The sequence below is a fragment of the Phyllopteryx taeniolatus genome, chromosome 1, assembly GCF_024500385.1.
Source record: "Phyllopteryx taeniolatus isolate TA_2022b chromosome 1, UOR_Ptae_1.2, whole genome shotgun sequence".
In the NCBI taxonomy this organism is placed as follows: domain Eukaryota; kingdom Metazoa; phylum Chordata; class Actinopteri; order Syngnathiformes; family Syngnathidae; genus Phyllopteryx; species Phyllopteryx taeniolatus.
Genome location: NC_084502.1, coordinates 14,138,384 through 14,153,215, shown reverse-complemented (window position 1 = coordinate 14,153,215; position 14,832 = coordinate 14,138,384). Strand labels below are relative to the sequence as shown.

Below are 14,832 nucleotides of genomic sequence, written 5' to 3'. Positions count from 1 at the left end.
TGAATTGTGTGTTTGATTTAGACCGTCAGTGCGTGGGAGTGTGCGCGTGCGCGCGCGCTGGCAATACAGTGCGCATGCGCAGTGATCAAACCAACAGTCCCAGGAATGTGCTGACCTCCTGCGCCTGCGCGTTGTTCGACCGGACAGTGGAGGCACATAAAGCCTGCTAAATTGCACTAGGGCAATAAAATGGCAATAAAATGACAACAACAGTGCATTAATCCATCACCAGGGAGCGCTGAAGGTATTGTAAAGAGCTATGGATGGAAACAGGAATGATTTCTGAGCTTTAGGCCCTTGGCGAGTGTAATGCTCGTTCAGCAGGCCAGGGGAAGTAAGGAGCAGGAACTGCTCGGAGAAATATTAATAACAAATAGGTGGCAAGCTGTAAAAAGATGCAAAGACCTTCAATAAACAATTTGTTTTCATTAATATATATATATATATATATGCTGTATGTATATCAGAATCATCTTTATTTGCCAAGTATGTCAGAAAAACACAATGGATTTGTCTCCATAAATTGGAGCCGCTCTAGTACAACAACAGACAGCCATTTGACATAAAAAAAAAACATAAACATAAAACACAGTACAGAGAGTTACTGAGCAATGCTGATACTATATTATAATTTTTTTTTGGGAGTTGTGCAAATGATGCAGAGACCTCTAGCAATTCATAGCAGTTTGAAATGACTAATAGAGCAATAATCTGGTACAGTGACAATTGTGCAAATGGTGCAGATACTTCTCAAGCACATGAGGGGCAAGTATTGGTCAACAACAGATATGCAAATAGTGCAGAGCGGCGAGACTACTATAGTGAGTGCACGAATAATGTATAATTGACAAGACAAAAATTGCCAGCATGTTACACTAGAATTAATTGTAAGTTAACAGTTTAAGACGTTAATGGCAAGAGGGAAGCAATATGTGATGGTTTTAGCTTGCATGTTCTCCCCGTGCCTGCGTGGGTTTTCTCCGGGTACTCCGGTATCCTCCCACATCCCCAAAACATGCGTGATAGGTTGACTGAAGACTCTAAATTGCCCATAGGTGTGAATGTGAGTGCAAATGGTTGTTTATTTATGTGTGCCCTGTGATTGGCTGGCGACCAGTTCAGGGTGTACCCCGCTGCTCATCCAAAGAAAGCTGGGATAGGCTCCAGCATCCCCACGACCCTAGTGAGGATAAGCGGATGGATGGATGGATGTTCGATAGCGCCTACCTGAGGGAAGGAGCTAGAAGAGCTGGTGACCAGGATGTGGAGGGTCCAAGAGGATTTTGCATGCTCTCGTCTTCGTTCTGGCAGCGAGCAAGTCCTCAAGGGTGCGTAGGGGGGCACCGACAAGCTTTTCAGCAGTTTTGATTGTCCGTTGCAGTTGGAGTTTGTCCTTTTTTGTGGCAGCACCAAACCAGACTGCGATGGATAAACACAGGTTTGTTCAGCGCCAGGTTGTGTCGGCCGCACCACAGCTCCAGCCGCTCCGCTTCCTGTCGATACACAGACTCGTCATCATCATCATCATCGATGAGGCCGATGACTGTGGCGTCATCTGCAAACTTCAGAAGTTTGACAAGCGGGTGCGTTGAGGTGCAGTCGTTCGTGTAAAGAGAGAAGAGCAGTGGAGAGAGGACACATCCTTGGGGCTCCCCAGTGCTGATGGTGCGTGTCGATGAGGTGGTGTCCCCCAGGCTCACCTGCTGTGTCCTGCCCATCAGGAAGCTGTAAATCCACCGGCAGATGGCAGGCGAGATGCTGAGCTGGAGAAGCTTGGAGGAGAGGAATTAGAGGTGGTGATGGTGTTGAACGTCTTTGTGCCGCCCGTATATGGTCCTTCCCGTTTGTTGGTAAAATACATCATTTCCGTTACGTCATTTCAGAGCGCCACCAAGTGATCCAGCGTAGGAATGTATTGGATCGTCACTAAGTATAAAAAAAATAAACATTGAAAAATATAGCAAGACGTGTCAGAAGCTGATATTCAGTATTCTGTCATCCACTGTCTATAGTGTTTCGGGTGAAAAATCCTTTTTCTTTTCTTTTTTTTTTTAACACAAAGCAGTTGTGGTTTATATCGCTCAGTAAATTCAAAGGACATTTTCTTCAGTGTTGACTTCAATAGGCCTACTACCACTACCGGGTCACAATTACAGAAAACATCAACACTATGCAAAAACAGAATATAACAGCACGCAGCTGTGCCATGTACATCATCTGGAGCAGTTCACAATCAATATTTATCTAGAAACATGACAACAAAATAAACAATGTCAATAAAAGTAACATCATACTCACCAGAGATGCTGATTATGAAATGTATGAATGCGTGCAGATCGCTGCAGACGTGTATTGCTTGTCAAAGTTGGCTGTAGCAAGTTTTGCTCTGACCGACCAATCAGAGGATGGAAAAATGCTGACGTCATTGACGTCCCCTCTGAGATGAATGTGAAATCTGATCGGTTAAAGGAATATTCCTCTGGCTCATATAGTTGAAATTCCATGGGCCAGCACTGCGAGCAGAGAATTCCTTTTCTGTAATAAGGGTGCTTTTTTTTTCTAGCCATGTGAGTCGATCTGGTAACAACTCATAGAATCACGATGGCACCTCCTGTCTCTTCTCGATCCTCCATGAACAAGAAGGTCGCCTGCTAACTAGCAAACGCAAACTGAAAATACAGAGCTCTATAAATTGTTTTCACTTTTGTTAGTAGTTCAACCCTGATGGGGTGTCTGTACTCTACTCAGTACCATTCTAGTTATTTTGTATACGATCATTATGGCTTTGCTATAACAACAAATCTAAACGTGACCTAAGACTTTTGCACTGTCCTGTATCCAGTACAGTATGTGGTTTCCACGTCCGCCCGCCTCACGATTCTTATGTTCATGGTTTGACTTGGCGCTCCAGCCAGTGCACATATTCTCTCCAACTTTCTCTGGATACTTCTACTCCCACATTCCCAAAATAATTTGAAAAATACGATTCATCGTTCAGCTGGTTTTTTTTTTTTTTTTTTTTTTTGCTTTGACTTGTGAGCCAAAATTTGAGATAGACAATTCTTCAAAAACGAGGCCTCAAGCTGTTGCTTGCCACCCTCGGTTAAATTTTACTGTCGCTCTAAATATAAAACAAATAGCATCGATGTCACAGTGTTATAACCCTTTAAGCAAAATCTATTTAAACTGAAACAGAAGAGCAACTCATATAGACAGATAATATAACAATACTCACAGGCATATATTTTGTATCCTCTGTAAAGAATAACTAATATTACTGCTGGTTACTTAGGAATTGAGATGTCTCCATGTCGCTATGTCTGTATTACACTTCACCCAAGTGGCCAAGGCGTGCACACCAGAAGGAGCAGTTTAATGTCCATTGAATTGAAGTGACAATGGGACAAAAACTATTTACATTCTATTCAATTATGTCATTCCTGTATGTTTTTTTTCTTCTAAAGTACAATATTATAGAGTGATATTTGATATTTTTCTTATTACAAAAACCCATTACAAAATGTATTTATTTCTTTTTCTTTTTTTTCTTTTTCTTTCTGGTGGGTCAGAGGCTAGAACCGATTAATGGCATTTCACTGCATTTCAATAGGGAAAGATGATTGGCGATGAGTGCTTTGAGTTACAAGTGTAATCACGGAACGAATTTAACTTGTATGTCAAGGTACAGCTGAATATATCGACACTACATTGTACATATCAGTCCAAAAAAAAAGTCATTACTGCAATCCAAGGAGTTAAAGTGTCATTTTCATTTTTGCGGCTCCTGCAGACAGAGAGCTTTATTCAGGAGCACCTGGATTTATGCGAGAGGGGGGGGGGGGACCAGAAGCAGCAGGTGATGGAAACTGCTCGACCCAGTAGGTTGGCGGTGGCCAGGGGGTTCTGGCTAGCTGCTAAGTGGGCCCAGTGGGTCACACTGTCATTTCCTGTTTCTCTGCCCCTTTACTCTGATTTTACCGTCATTCCAACGTGGGCTGCCTTCATCTGCTGCCCCTGCCTTCCTGCCAGAATTGCTCAATCCCAATAGGAAACAGATGAGCCACTCCGAGTCTGTGTTGGCGCTCCTCATCATCAAGGCAACACATCTGACATAGATTTACACATAGCTGGTGTTCTCATTTAATGCTCTCATTTTGGAAGCATTGCACTCTAGCTTTAAAAATCCTATGAGCTGATTATTTTGGCCAGTTTACAACAACGACAATGAGAAAGTCTCACTTGATATTTCAGCATGCAGTCACACTGGTGCCTTGCTTTTGGTTCCAGAACGAGTCGTTTATTTTGAGGCTGCATGACACCGCGGCCCTGACATAACAACATGTGAGCAGACACGCAAGGCTAGCATTTTTGGGGAGAAAGTTTGCGCTTTAAGCACGTACACCTCCACATTTCGCAGATGAAACCACTAACTGCGTCGTCCTCGACTCTACATGTTCTAAACTGAACCAGGTGTGCACATGCTGCAGTTTAAAGGGTCAAAAGTGAAAATAGACGACCTCGCGCTTTCTTCTTCTCCCTATAACGACTACTACGTGGTCCACCCCCCCCCCCCCAAAAAAAAAGTGAAATGTAAAATGCGCCATAAAGCAGCTCATTTTGACTCACGAGGAAATTACAAGTGACAAAAAAGAAGTCTCTCTGCCATAATATACAAGCCCATTTTGAAGTTAAAACAGATTTTATTTCACCGTGTTGTTTAAATCGATATTATATCCATGATAATATACATTGCGTTTATTGTGTATTTGGGGATGTTGGGCCGTGTAATCAAGCTAATTTGACACAATTTCTTGTGGCAGAATTTGCCTTAATTTATGTTATTTCATAAAAAATAATATTTATTATTCTTTCAGTGAGATTTTGGGGCAATATCGGAATTTTCACATTCATATTTTTCTCTAGTCTATCCATCTTCATGCTTTGTTTAAAAATAAATCAATCAATAAATTAGAAGCTATTCACCAGTTAGTACTTGGGTCGTTTTTTTTGTTTTTTTTTACTGAATACTTACTTTTTTTGTTTGTTTTTTGGACAACTTCTGATTGCATTTACTTGAGTCACAGTAATCCAAAACAGCATTGCTCTTACTTGAATACAGTTTGTGGCTACTCGACCCACCTCTGGTTGTTTTAACCATAAATATTGCTGCAAGATGTTTTTACGTTTTGTTTTACATTTGACGTCCTCCAATCCAGCGAAGAGGGAAGTTTCATAAAAGAAAAGAAACATGGATTTCTTTGCTTCCCAGACATTTCCAGAACAGGGGCCAGCAGTTGAGATGAAGGACCGAATGTTTAGACAAGAAGTGTTTGGATAAATGGCAACATATGTGCTACAGAGCCCGAGTGTGAAGCTCTGTATCATCGGCGTGTCCTCAGAAGTACGACACCTACGAGACATTCTACTACAACAAGATTCCACCATGAATCATCGGCCCCCTCTATTTCACTGAGTTTTATTACAAATGTGTTTACTTCTAATCAGCGTAATGGACTAGACCGTGAGCGCTTGAAGATGTCTTTAACGTGTGTATATATATATATATATATATATATATATATACACACACAATTTAAAGTCTTCAATCAACCTAGCACGCATGTTTTTGGGATGCGGGAGGAAACCGGAGTACCCAGAGAAAACCCACGCACGCACAGGGAGAACATGCAGACACCACACAGGCGGGGTCCTCAGAACTGTGAGGCAGATGTGTTAACCAGTCGTCACCGTGCCGCCAAAAAGAAATGAATGTGTGTGTGAAATATGCAACATAATGAGCAAACGCTGTGGATGATATGAAACTAAAGCATAGTTTGTGAACAGAAGCAATATATATATATATATATAGTATTTTTTTAATGTATTTATTTATTTATTTCTCCATGATCCTCTTTAACAGACACGCCACATTTTCTGTGTTAGATTTGCTATATCCATGTGGCTTTATAAAGTATTTCTCAAGCTTTTATAAGCCACTAAAAATGATCAAGTCTCGAAGCTAGCGGGCACTTATTGCGCAAACCTGTGCGTTGCGAGGTCTGCAGCATTTCAGTATGACTCAATATGGAATATCAGTATGGCCAGCATAGAGTGCTGTGGATTGCACAGCTCTCTGAAATCCTTGTTGGAAAGGGCTAAAAAAATTTAAAAAAAAGTATGATTCAAATATTACATGTGTAGAGTTTTACAGTGGACAGATGTGCTTTTGCCCTCGTTTAAGCAGCCAGACTTTTCACCAGGCATATTAGACCCCAAGCTTGTATAATATATAAACAGTGTAACATTAAAGTTTACAGCATTGTGTGATGTTGAGACGGGACAAAGTGGTGGTCAGCTGTGGGTCAAAGACTGTCAGGGCTCAGGCGTGGCTGAAAGCCAACCTCCGAACGTGTCTGCCCCGAATGCTAATGGATTAGCGCTCGCCGCACATACATCGGCACGGGGAAACTCAAGATGACTTTTAACAGCAAAGGCCGCCAATAAGTCGCCATCATAAATTCAGGGACACGTGACGTCTGAGGCAGCCGGGCTGTATGCCGGGTTGACTCCATGGAGGGACGGGGTGAGCAGGTGGGCTCCGCGTTGGCCGACCTTGCTTCTCAAGCCCTGCAAGGTATGAGCAGAGTTTGCTGCCAGCTGTGGCTTGACACAGCAACAGCCGAGGTATCATCCAAAACAGGTAGACTATTGAAGTTCTCCAGCGAGATCAGAGCTCTCCAAATGTTGTCCCGTGAGGGTTGCAGACAGAAAAAAAAATCAAAGGGTACAAGGGCCACCCTGACATTTTTCACGGGTGTTGCTCATCGCTTGGGGGCCAAAGGCAAACCCACTCATTTTCACCTCAGTACGTCTTTTGAAATCTGCCAGCTTAAGTAAACAGTTACGTAACCATTTCTATACGTTCCCCTTCCCCTTGTCGAGTGAATAATATTCATCATTGAGGATTTTGAATATTGATGTCTTGCCTCAACTAAAAAGTGCGAGTCTCCTATTTCCTGAGATAGATAAAGTCCTTAAAATGCTTCTTGAGTATTCATATCTAATGAGTGAATTATTGCAACACTTTTAATAGAATTGATAAGTACATTAATCAGCATTTGTTACAGTTAACATTTAGCATTAAATACGTCTTTGCGATGAAAAGCACTTCATTTTTCCATTTATTTTCCTGCCATCTTCCTAAATCAAGTTTGAATAAGCGCAGTAAAATGGAACTGTCCGTTGCATGAAAAGGGAAGGGGGAGCTTTGAAGTCATCAAGATAGATGAAGCATTTTCACCTTTTTAAGTTAGTCAATTCAGTCTTAAACAATATGAATTGCTCTAAACCGAAGAAAACATTATTTTTCAGTCTTCATGAGACATTGGGGCCCCCTGGAAATCTCGGGGCAATTGTCTGAGTTTCAGTTCTACATTTTTATGCATAGAGTTTCCCTATTTTTGGCTTGGTGTGTGTGTGTCCGGGGGTGAGGTCAACAATTGGATTTTGTTGTTGTGGTTGTTGCCTGGCGCTGTTAGTGAAATGACCGTCCCGCATACCCCCCCCCCACTTGCACACGAGTGCACTGAGTTCTACATTAGAGAGACCAAACAGCCTTGCACAAACGCATGGCACAACATTTGGGAGCAGCTTGTCGGGTCCAGAGTCTGCGGTGCATTTGCATCTCAAAATGAAGGGACATTCCTTGAAGGACAACAACGTCCAAATTCTGCACAAGGAGGAACGCTGGTTTGAAAGCGATGTAAAGAAGACATTGACTCGAAAAGGTGTCACTAAACACAGGAGGAGCTTTGAGGCATCAATTGTCGTCTGCCTATAACAATGTCTTGACATCTGGCCCCCCAAAGATTGCTTCATTCTACTAGAAGAGTGAGCTGTTTTGCCACAAGGCAAGTGAGCGAGCGGTTGGTATGCAGGACTCTCTTTTCACTAATCACGCCGGGCAACAACAACAACAACATCCTATTGTTGACCACACCCGCTGAGGCATAAAGGGGAAGACTGAGAATGTACACAAACTTGCAATGCTCATATCTTTAAAATAATGCATTTTGATCCCACTCTAGTTTTCCTTTCATTTGACCTATTCTCTGTCGAACAATAAACAGGCTGCGGTTTAAGGGTGCCAAATAGTATCCCGTTATATTTGCCAATGGAAATCCAAATGATTGCATTCTGAACCAAAGCGCAAGCGTTCTCCTCATGTGGAAAGTCGTCTTTATAGTGTGTGCTTTAAACACAGACCCTGCTGGTTTAACTTTTGCCACCCCCCCAAGTGGAGGCCATTGCTTTGCATCATTTTTTACTCCTAATTGCTAAGAGTGAGCATGTTGAGCTTATCTAATGGGCATTTCCAAACGCAGTCGCTGTCGTCAGGCACAGTGCAGCAACAGCCTGAATCACAATGTGCAATTTGGCAGCAGGGGACAATGAGCTAATCTCGCAGGAGACCACGTGCGTGCGATTTAAAACCAATCAAGATGCCTTTGCATTTTATAGGACTGCCACTCCAATTGTGCAGTAAATAAGAGTTAAGTTTGGATCACAGAATTGTTGTCTGTGTGCATATGTGGAGGTCATTTAAAGGAGCGACTTGCAGATTTCACACATTTTGACACTAATAGAGGCAATTTTTCCTGATCCTGTGGCTGCTGCCCTGCCAGTAATTAGGTACAATTATGCCAGTGGATGATTTATCTACATGTATTGAAGAGTAGATTTACCAACCATCATTAGCAGCAGCAGTGTGGCTTTAAATGAAAGAAAAACAGGCAAGCTCACAAACGTTCTGGTGCTGGAATTTGTAATCCAATTATCTCCTATACTGAATGAAACACTGCTGTGGTTTGCTGTGACTGTGCTGGAGTAGACCTACTTCATACTCTCAATCCTTTTTTCTCTCTCTTTCTTTCTGCAAATTAATTTATGGTCTAATTACTGGACAAGCCTCCAGATATGAAGGAACACAAATCACCGCTCCTTACCAGATGGCAGAAAAACGGCACAGGATAATTGAAAATCTAGAAATGGATCAATATTTAGAAGCCCAAGGTTACATGAAGTGTGACATTACAATTAAAATGGAAATATGATACATTTCATCCGCAGGCAAATTGGTTGCTCTTATTTGATGTAGTCAGGCTGAAGATGGCTTTGCAGGGAGGCGGAGGGGAAAAAAACAAAAAAAAAACACGTTTCAAACACATGCTGCACATGGACAGCTAGCAAGTAAAATATGTGCCGTTTCAGTTTCACATGAGCACCTTTAGCCACATCTCAAACACACATGCACAGCGTTGGAAAGGTCTGGTGGTCTCCCCTCCTGACAGGGTGCCAAAAAGACTTCACACCCACCTCACAAGGCCCATCCCGCCTGTCTCAAGCATTTACCTCTGGCCTGTTAAAAATGATATCAGCTCATAGAGGGCAAGCATTAGCATTTGCATTTTATTGGAAGCGCTGAGATTTAGAGCGGGCGGATATATCAGCTCTGAGCAGGCAGAATTAGTTAACAATGCATTACCTGCCTTTTATGGCAGCTATAACTCTTTTCCCTTGGTGGAGAGAGGAGATGAGGGAGTGGGGGTGGTGTCGAAGTGTGTGTGTGTGTGTGTGTGGGTGGGTGGGGGTTGAAGGGTGGAACAGAGCCAGCAGAGGGTTGGCCATGGCGCAGCGAACGGGGGGCGTTGGGCATTTGGAATGAAACAGCTTTGTCTCTTGTGCTTTACTGCACATTAAGTGTGATAGCCACCCAAATTAGAGTATCACATCGCAATCACCTTCACACAGTTCAGTGCACCAGTCATCACCACGGCGCTTTATATCAGGAAGCAACAAGGTAATGGACACACAGTTGTGGGTGAGACGTGCCTGCATGATCCCAGCATTAGAGAAGCCACATCATACGTTGATGAGCTTATAGCATAAAGCACTGACCGCCGTCCTCTGCTTTTATACACAAAATGGCGCATTGTGTCGCAGTGAGGGAGCAATTGTGTGCCTTTGTTTTTTTGGTTTTCTTTTTTCTGGGGACCCCCTTGAACACGCTGCGTAACACTGATTAGGCCCTCTGCAGCAGTCGCTCTGCTCACCACAGCTGCACAGTAGCTCCCCCAACACTCATTTTGTGTAATGTGCTGCAAGAGGACCCTCCTCTGCCACGGGCAAGACCCCGTGGAACTCATTTGCACTGGAAGTTGGGAGCCCGGGGGTGGAGGGCGGGGGACGGGTGGGGTGCGGGGGGTAGTGTGTTTGAAGTGCAGAGACTGCTGTGAAATCTAATATAAGACGAGAAGCATGTGTAAGCGTGTGAATGGTCTTTACGCACACTACAACCCACGGAAACTGTCGATGAGGTTGTTGACATGACTACTTGCATTGCATCACATTTACTAATGGCTATGCAAGACCGACCTCTAGGTTATGCTCAAGCATTACTGTTGGAATCAACGAATATCAGAACATCATTTACACCCACTGGCCAGACCATGAAATACACCTGGGAAATGGAATAAGAGACAAACCATAAGCTGTGTAAAAAAATGACTATTACAAACACTTTTATTTTGACATTTTATAGTAAAATAATGTAACGATAGTCCAATTCATTTAACAGCACATTTATTATGGCTGTAGTTTTGTTGTGGTGTACAACTGTAATACATGTTTCATACTTGAACCGGCTTTAACAACTAGTCCTAACTACCTTTTGAATTCAGTAGTTGGAATTTTACTTGAAGATAATTGCGACAAGTTGAAATGACAGATAGGCGTATCTGTAATTCAGTTTTGTCAAGTCAAAACTGAATTTAAAAATTTAAATTTTTTTGCCAGTGATGTGTAAGGAGTTTCTCATCACAGATATCTACAATGTAGTTGCAGAGATCTGTAACTCCAGTTTCAAATATCTACTATTTGATTCTGACAAGTCATAATTCCAGTTCCAGATATCTACAACGTAATTACACCCAGTTAAAATTGGATTTAGAGCCTCTGAAAAGGTACATCTTTGCGGTGAATTCAAGTTGTCTTCAACTAGAATTAGGACTAGTCAGAGTCAAATTGTCGATATCTCAAACTGGAGTTACAGCTATCTGCAACTCAGTTGCACATATTCGTAATTCACGTGGTGGATATCAGCAGCTGAATTGTAGAAATCTGTAATGACAAACCCCAAACACGTACGGCTAAAGTGATGCTAATGGTCTGAGGCAAAATAACATTGCAGACATATGAAATGCCAGTTCTATGTTGGAAGAATATGTAGTAACACATACAGGTATCTGAAATGTTCTTTTAGACAAGGCAAAAACTCATTACGGATATCTGCAACGCAAATCCAGACTAGCTATTAGAAGTTAAAAGGGCTTCCCAGAAAGGCGGTTCTAACTGGTTGGTTACCTTTCATCCACGAGAGATTAGAACTCAACCAATGTAATGGATGTACTGTAAAATTCATTTGACAATCATTCCTTTTTATTCTACAAAATAAGGATTCATGTATTGAAAAGGTTACCATAAATGTACTTTGTTATAATGTGGCGTCTCGTGGGCGAGGTTTTATTTGGCAGGCCCCTTCCTTTGCAATTTACATACACTTACCAAAAAAATAGTAAATGGAAGTAAGTAAATGTGTGAATTGCAATTACTGTAAGTCTTTTTAACCTTCAAGTTTCTGTGGTGAAAATCAAGCAAGTCGAGTCTCGACTAAATTCAAAGCACTGTAACTGTGTTCCATGACTACTGGTTGAGATTTTTTAATCACAATGAGAATTTCCTGGTTAAATATCACCCCCCCCCCCCCCCCAAAAAAAAATAAAAAATAAATAAAAAATGTCGAGTCAAGATAGTACTTGGTCTAACGATGTTGTAGAGTATAGCCCCACTCAAATTCTCTTTTTTTTCATAGTTTCCCCACTTTAATGTGAAGATCATCAAATAAATGTAAATATCAGACAACTATAACCCACGTAAACACAAAATAAAACATTTAAATGGTGTTTTCAAGCTACTCAAAGCTACCTGGCCCTGCGCGAAAAAAATAAATTGGTAAGATGATTTCTTTCTGAAATGCTGCGTTACATTTACACCAGATGTAACAAGACACTCAGATTCCTAAACGTTCAACTTTTGTCTCGTCAATCCATAGAATATTCTCCAAAAAGTCTTGGAAATCATTCAGATGTTTTTCCGCAAAAATAAAACAAGCCTTTATGTTCTTTTGGTCAGCAGTTGTTTTTGCCTTGGAACTTTGTCATGGCTGCCATTTTTGCCTAATCTATTCCTTATTGTTGAGTCATGAACGCTGACCTTAACTGAGGCAAGGGATGCCTGCAGTTCTTTTGATGTTTGTTGTTTATTGTTTATTGTCCTAGGTTCCTTTGTGACCCCCTGGATGAGTTATCGTTGTGCTATCGGAGCAATTTTGTAGGCCGGCCACTCCTGGGAAGGTTCACCGCTGTTCCATGTTTTCTTCATTTGAGGATAACGGCTCTGAGCGTGGTTCGCTGGAGTCCTAAAGGTTTAGAAATGGCTTTGTAACCCTTTCCAGACTGATAGATGTCAAATGTTTGATTTCTTGTCCGTTCTTGAATTTCCTTGGATCGTGGCATTTTCTTGCAGCTGCTTGAGATCTTTTTGCCCACTTCATTTTGTCAAACAGGTTCTATTTAAGTAATTTCGTGATTGAACAGGTCTGGAGGTAATCAGGCTTGGGTATGATCAATGAAAATGAACCAAAAAAGTGTGATGAGCCACAATTCATTCATGATTCAACAAGGGGGATCATTACTTTTTCACACAGGGTCAAGTAGCTTTTACATTTACCTTAATAAATAAAATCATTTATTTATGTGTACATGGGCTAGCTTTGTATGATATTTACATTTGTTTGATGATCTTACACATCAAAGTGGGGAAACTATGCAAAACTATAGGAATTTGAAAAGGCGGCCAAAACTTTTTCCCGGCACTCCAAGTCAAGCTGTACAAAATTGCTCAGTTACAACATATATTGGAGTGATACATTTTTTTCACTGATCATAACACAATACAGTGCATTTACACCTATAAAAGCTGAATGTACAATTTAATGTATGAAATTTACAGTATATATATATACTTTAGAAAAATATATACAGTATGTTTTTTTCCCCCCCAACATTTGCATGAGTTTTTACATCTCCCAATGTAACAACACTGAAATATCCTGTATATGGGAGTACATTTACAGTATGTAATCATCAGATTCAAAAACATACCTTGTTTTGGGTGCCCATCTGTTTCCCCATATAATGTATATTGTGTGAATGGCTAAATGAAAAGCAATAACTTTGTACACTTGGTAGGTTGTCACGTTATCAAGTTCAGCCCATGCATACGTCTGCTAACACGCTTACAATCGTAGTTTTTTTTTTTTTTTTTTTGTAATGGTATAGTTTACACAATTTCACTGTCTTGTCTATCACTTTCTCTAATAAAATCAGCACATAACTGACATGAAGATTAATGTTTGACCAGCAAGGGATGAGCTAATTGGTGAAGTTAGGGTTAGCTTACTGACGCCTGACGTTTCATAGTGACAGAGGTTAGCTGTCGTAGTTGTTGTTCTCGCTGATCTTTGAGTTGAAAATTCCTTACCGATTGTCATTTGTAGTATCAATTGGGCATTGCTTTCCATCTGAATCTGTTAACATTCCCATATTAACAAGATTTATATTGCAGTATATTCAATGTGCTGCGATTGGCTGGCGACCAGTTCAGGGTGTACCCCGCCTCCTGCCCGATGAGAGCTGGGATCGGCTCCGGCACGCCTGCGACCCTAGTGAGGAGAAGCGGCTCAGAAAATGGATGGATGGATATTCAATGTGTATTTTTCCACAATTTAGTGCTTCCCCCTTACCTCACCTAAATCTCTTTATACGGGTGAGCTGGCCCTGCTTGTAATGCAATAAAGAACACAGGCATCTTCCTCATTTTGACATTTAGCTATAGAGCAATGATTCCCTGTTCATGCCCGCTTTGCACCTCTACATGTGTTGCTGCCACACATGAGCAGCAGACCCCCCCCTCAACCTACCAGCCAGGGTTTGTCAGCAGACAGTTCCAAGCTCCATAAAGCAGCCTGCTGCTTCATCCCTTTGCCCAGCTTAATGGTCCCTGGGGCTGGAAATTTACTAGTGACCTTTGCATTATAGTTACAGCATAACAGGCTTTTTTCTCAGGAAATTCCATCACTTTAGATGTAGCTGAGCAGCTCTTTGTACGTGTGAGGGCTTAAGAGTCAGGATAAAGGGCAGCAAGGGAAAGGTGGTTGGGGGGGGGGGGGGGAGTTGTTGGGAGACTGAAGGGTATTAGGTTTAACAATTGTTGCAGTTTATTTTTGTCTAAGAGAAAGCTAAAACAAGTATTAATGGACATTTATATTCTAATAGACAGCACTGATTTTAATTTCAGCTAGGTGGGGCTGTGCTTTGTGGGAAAACTCATGAGTTCAAATTATTCATCACACACATGCAGTAAAGATATTTTTTTGTGATTCTCAACTGGTGGGGCGGGACCCAAAGGTGGGTTGTGGTGCCATTTTGGGTGGGTCACAGACAGGTGTTAAAAAAAATTACAGGCCACCAGTTTACGATGGTACCGACATACGACATTTTGAGGTTATAGATGATGTAAGAATACATTTTCACTTTGTACAAGAAGTTAGTGGTTTTCATTGGATTGCTATGTGGCCAAGAAGGGTTTTTTTTTCTCCCCAGAAAAATATTTCCTGTAATTATGACCATATGACTGCATTACTGTAGTGTAGTG

General features: G+C 41.6%; 1 long non-coding RNA gene across 1 annotated transcript; it reads right to left on the bottom strand.

Annotated features, from left to right (window-relative positions):
• Positions 1-457: 457 nt before the first annotated feature.
• LOC133482044 (uncharacterized) lies at positions 458-2,358 on the bottom strand. Its single transcript, XR_009789716.1, has 3 exons — positions 2,299-2,358; positions 1,701-1,926; positions 458-1,493 (listed from the first exon to the last, which is right to left on the bottom strand). It is a non-coding gene; the product is annotated as an uncharacterized LOC133482044 (long non-coding RNA).
• Between the last annotated feature and the right edge of the window lie 12,474 nt (positions 2,359-14,832).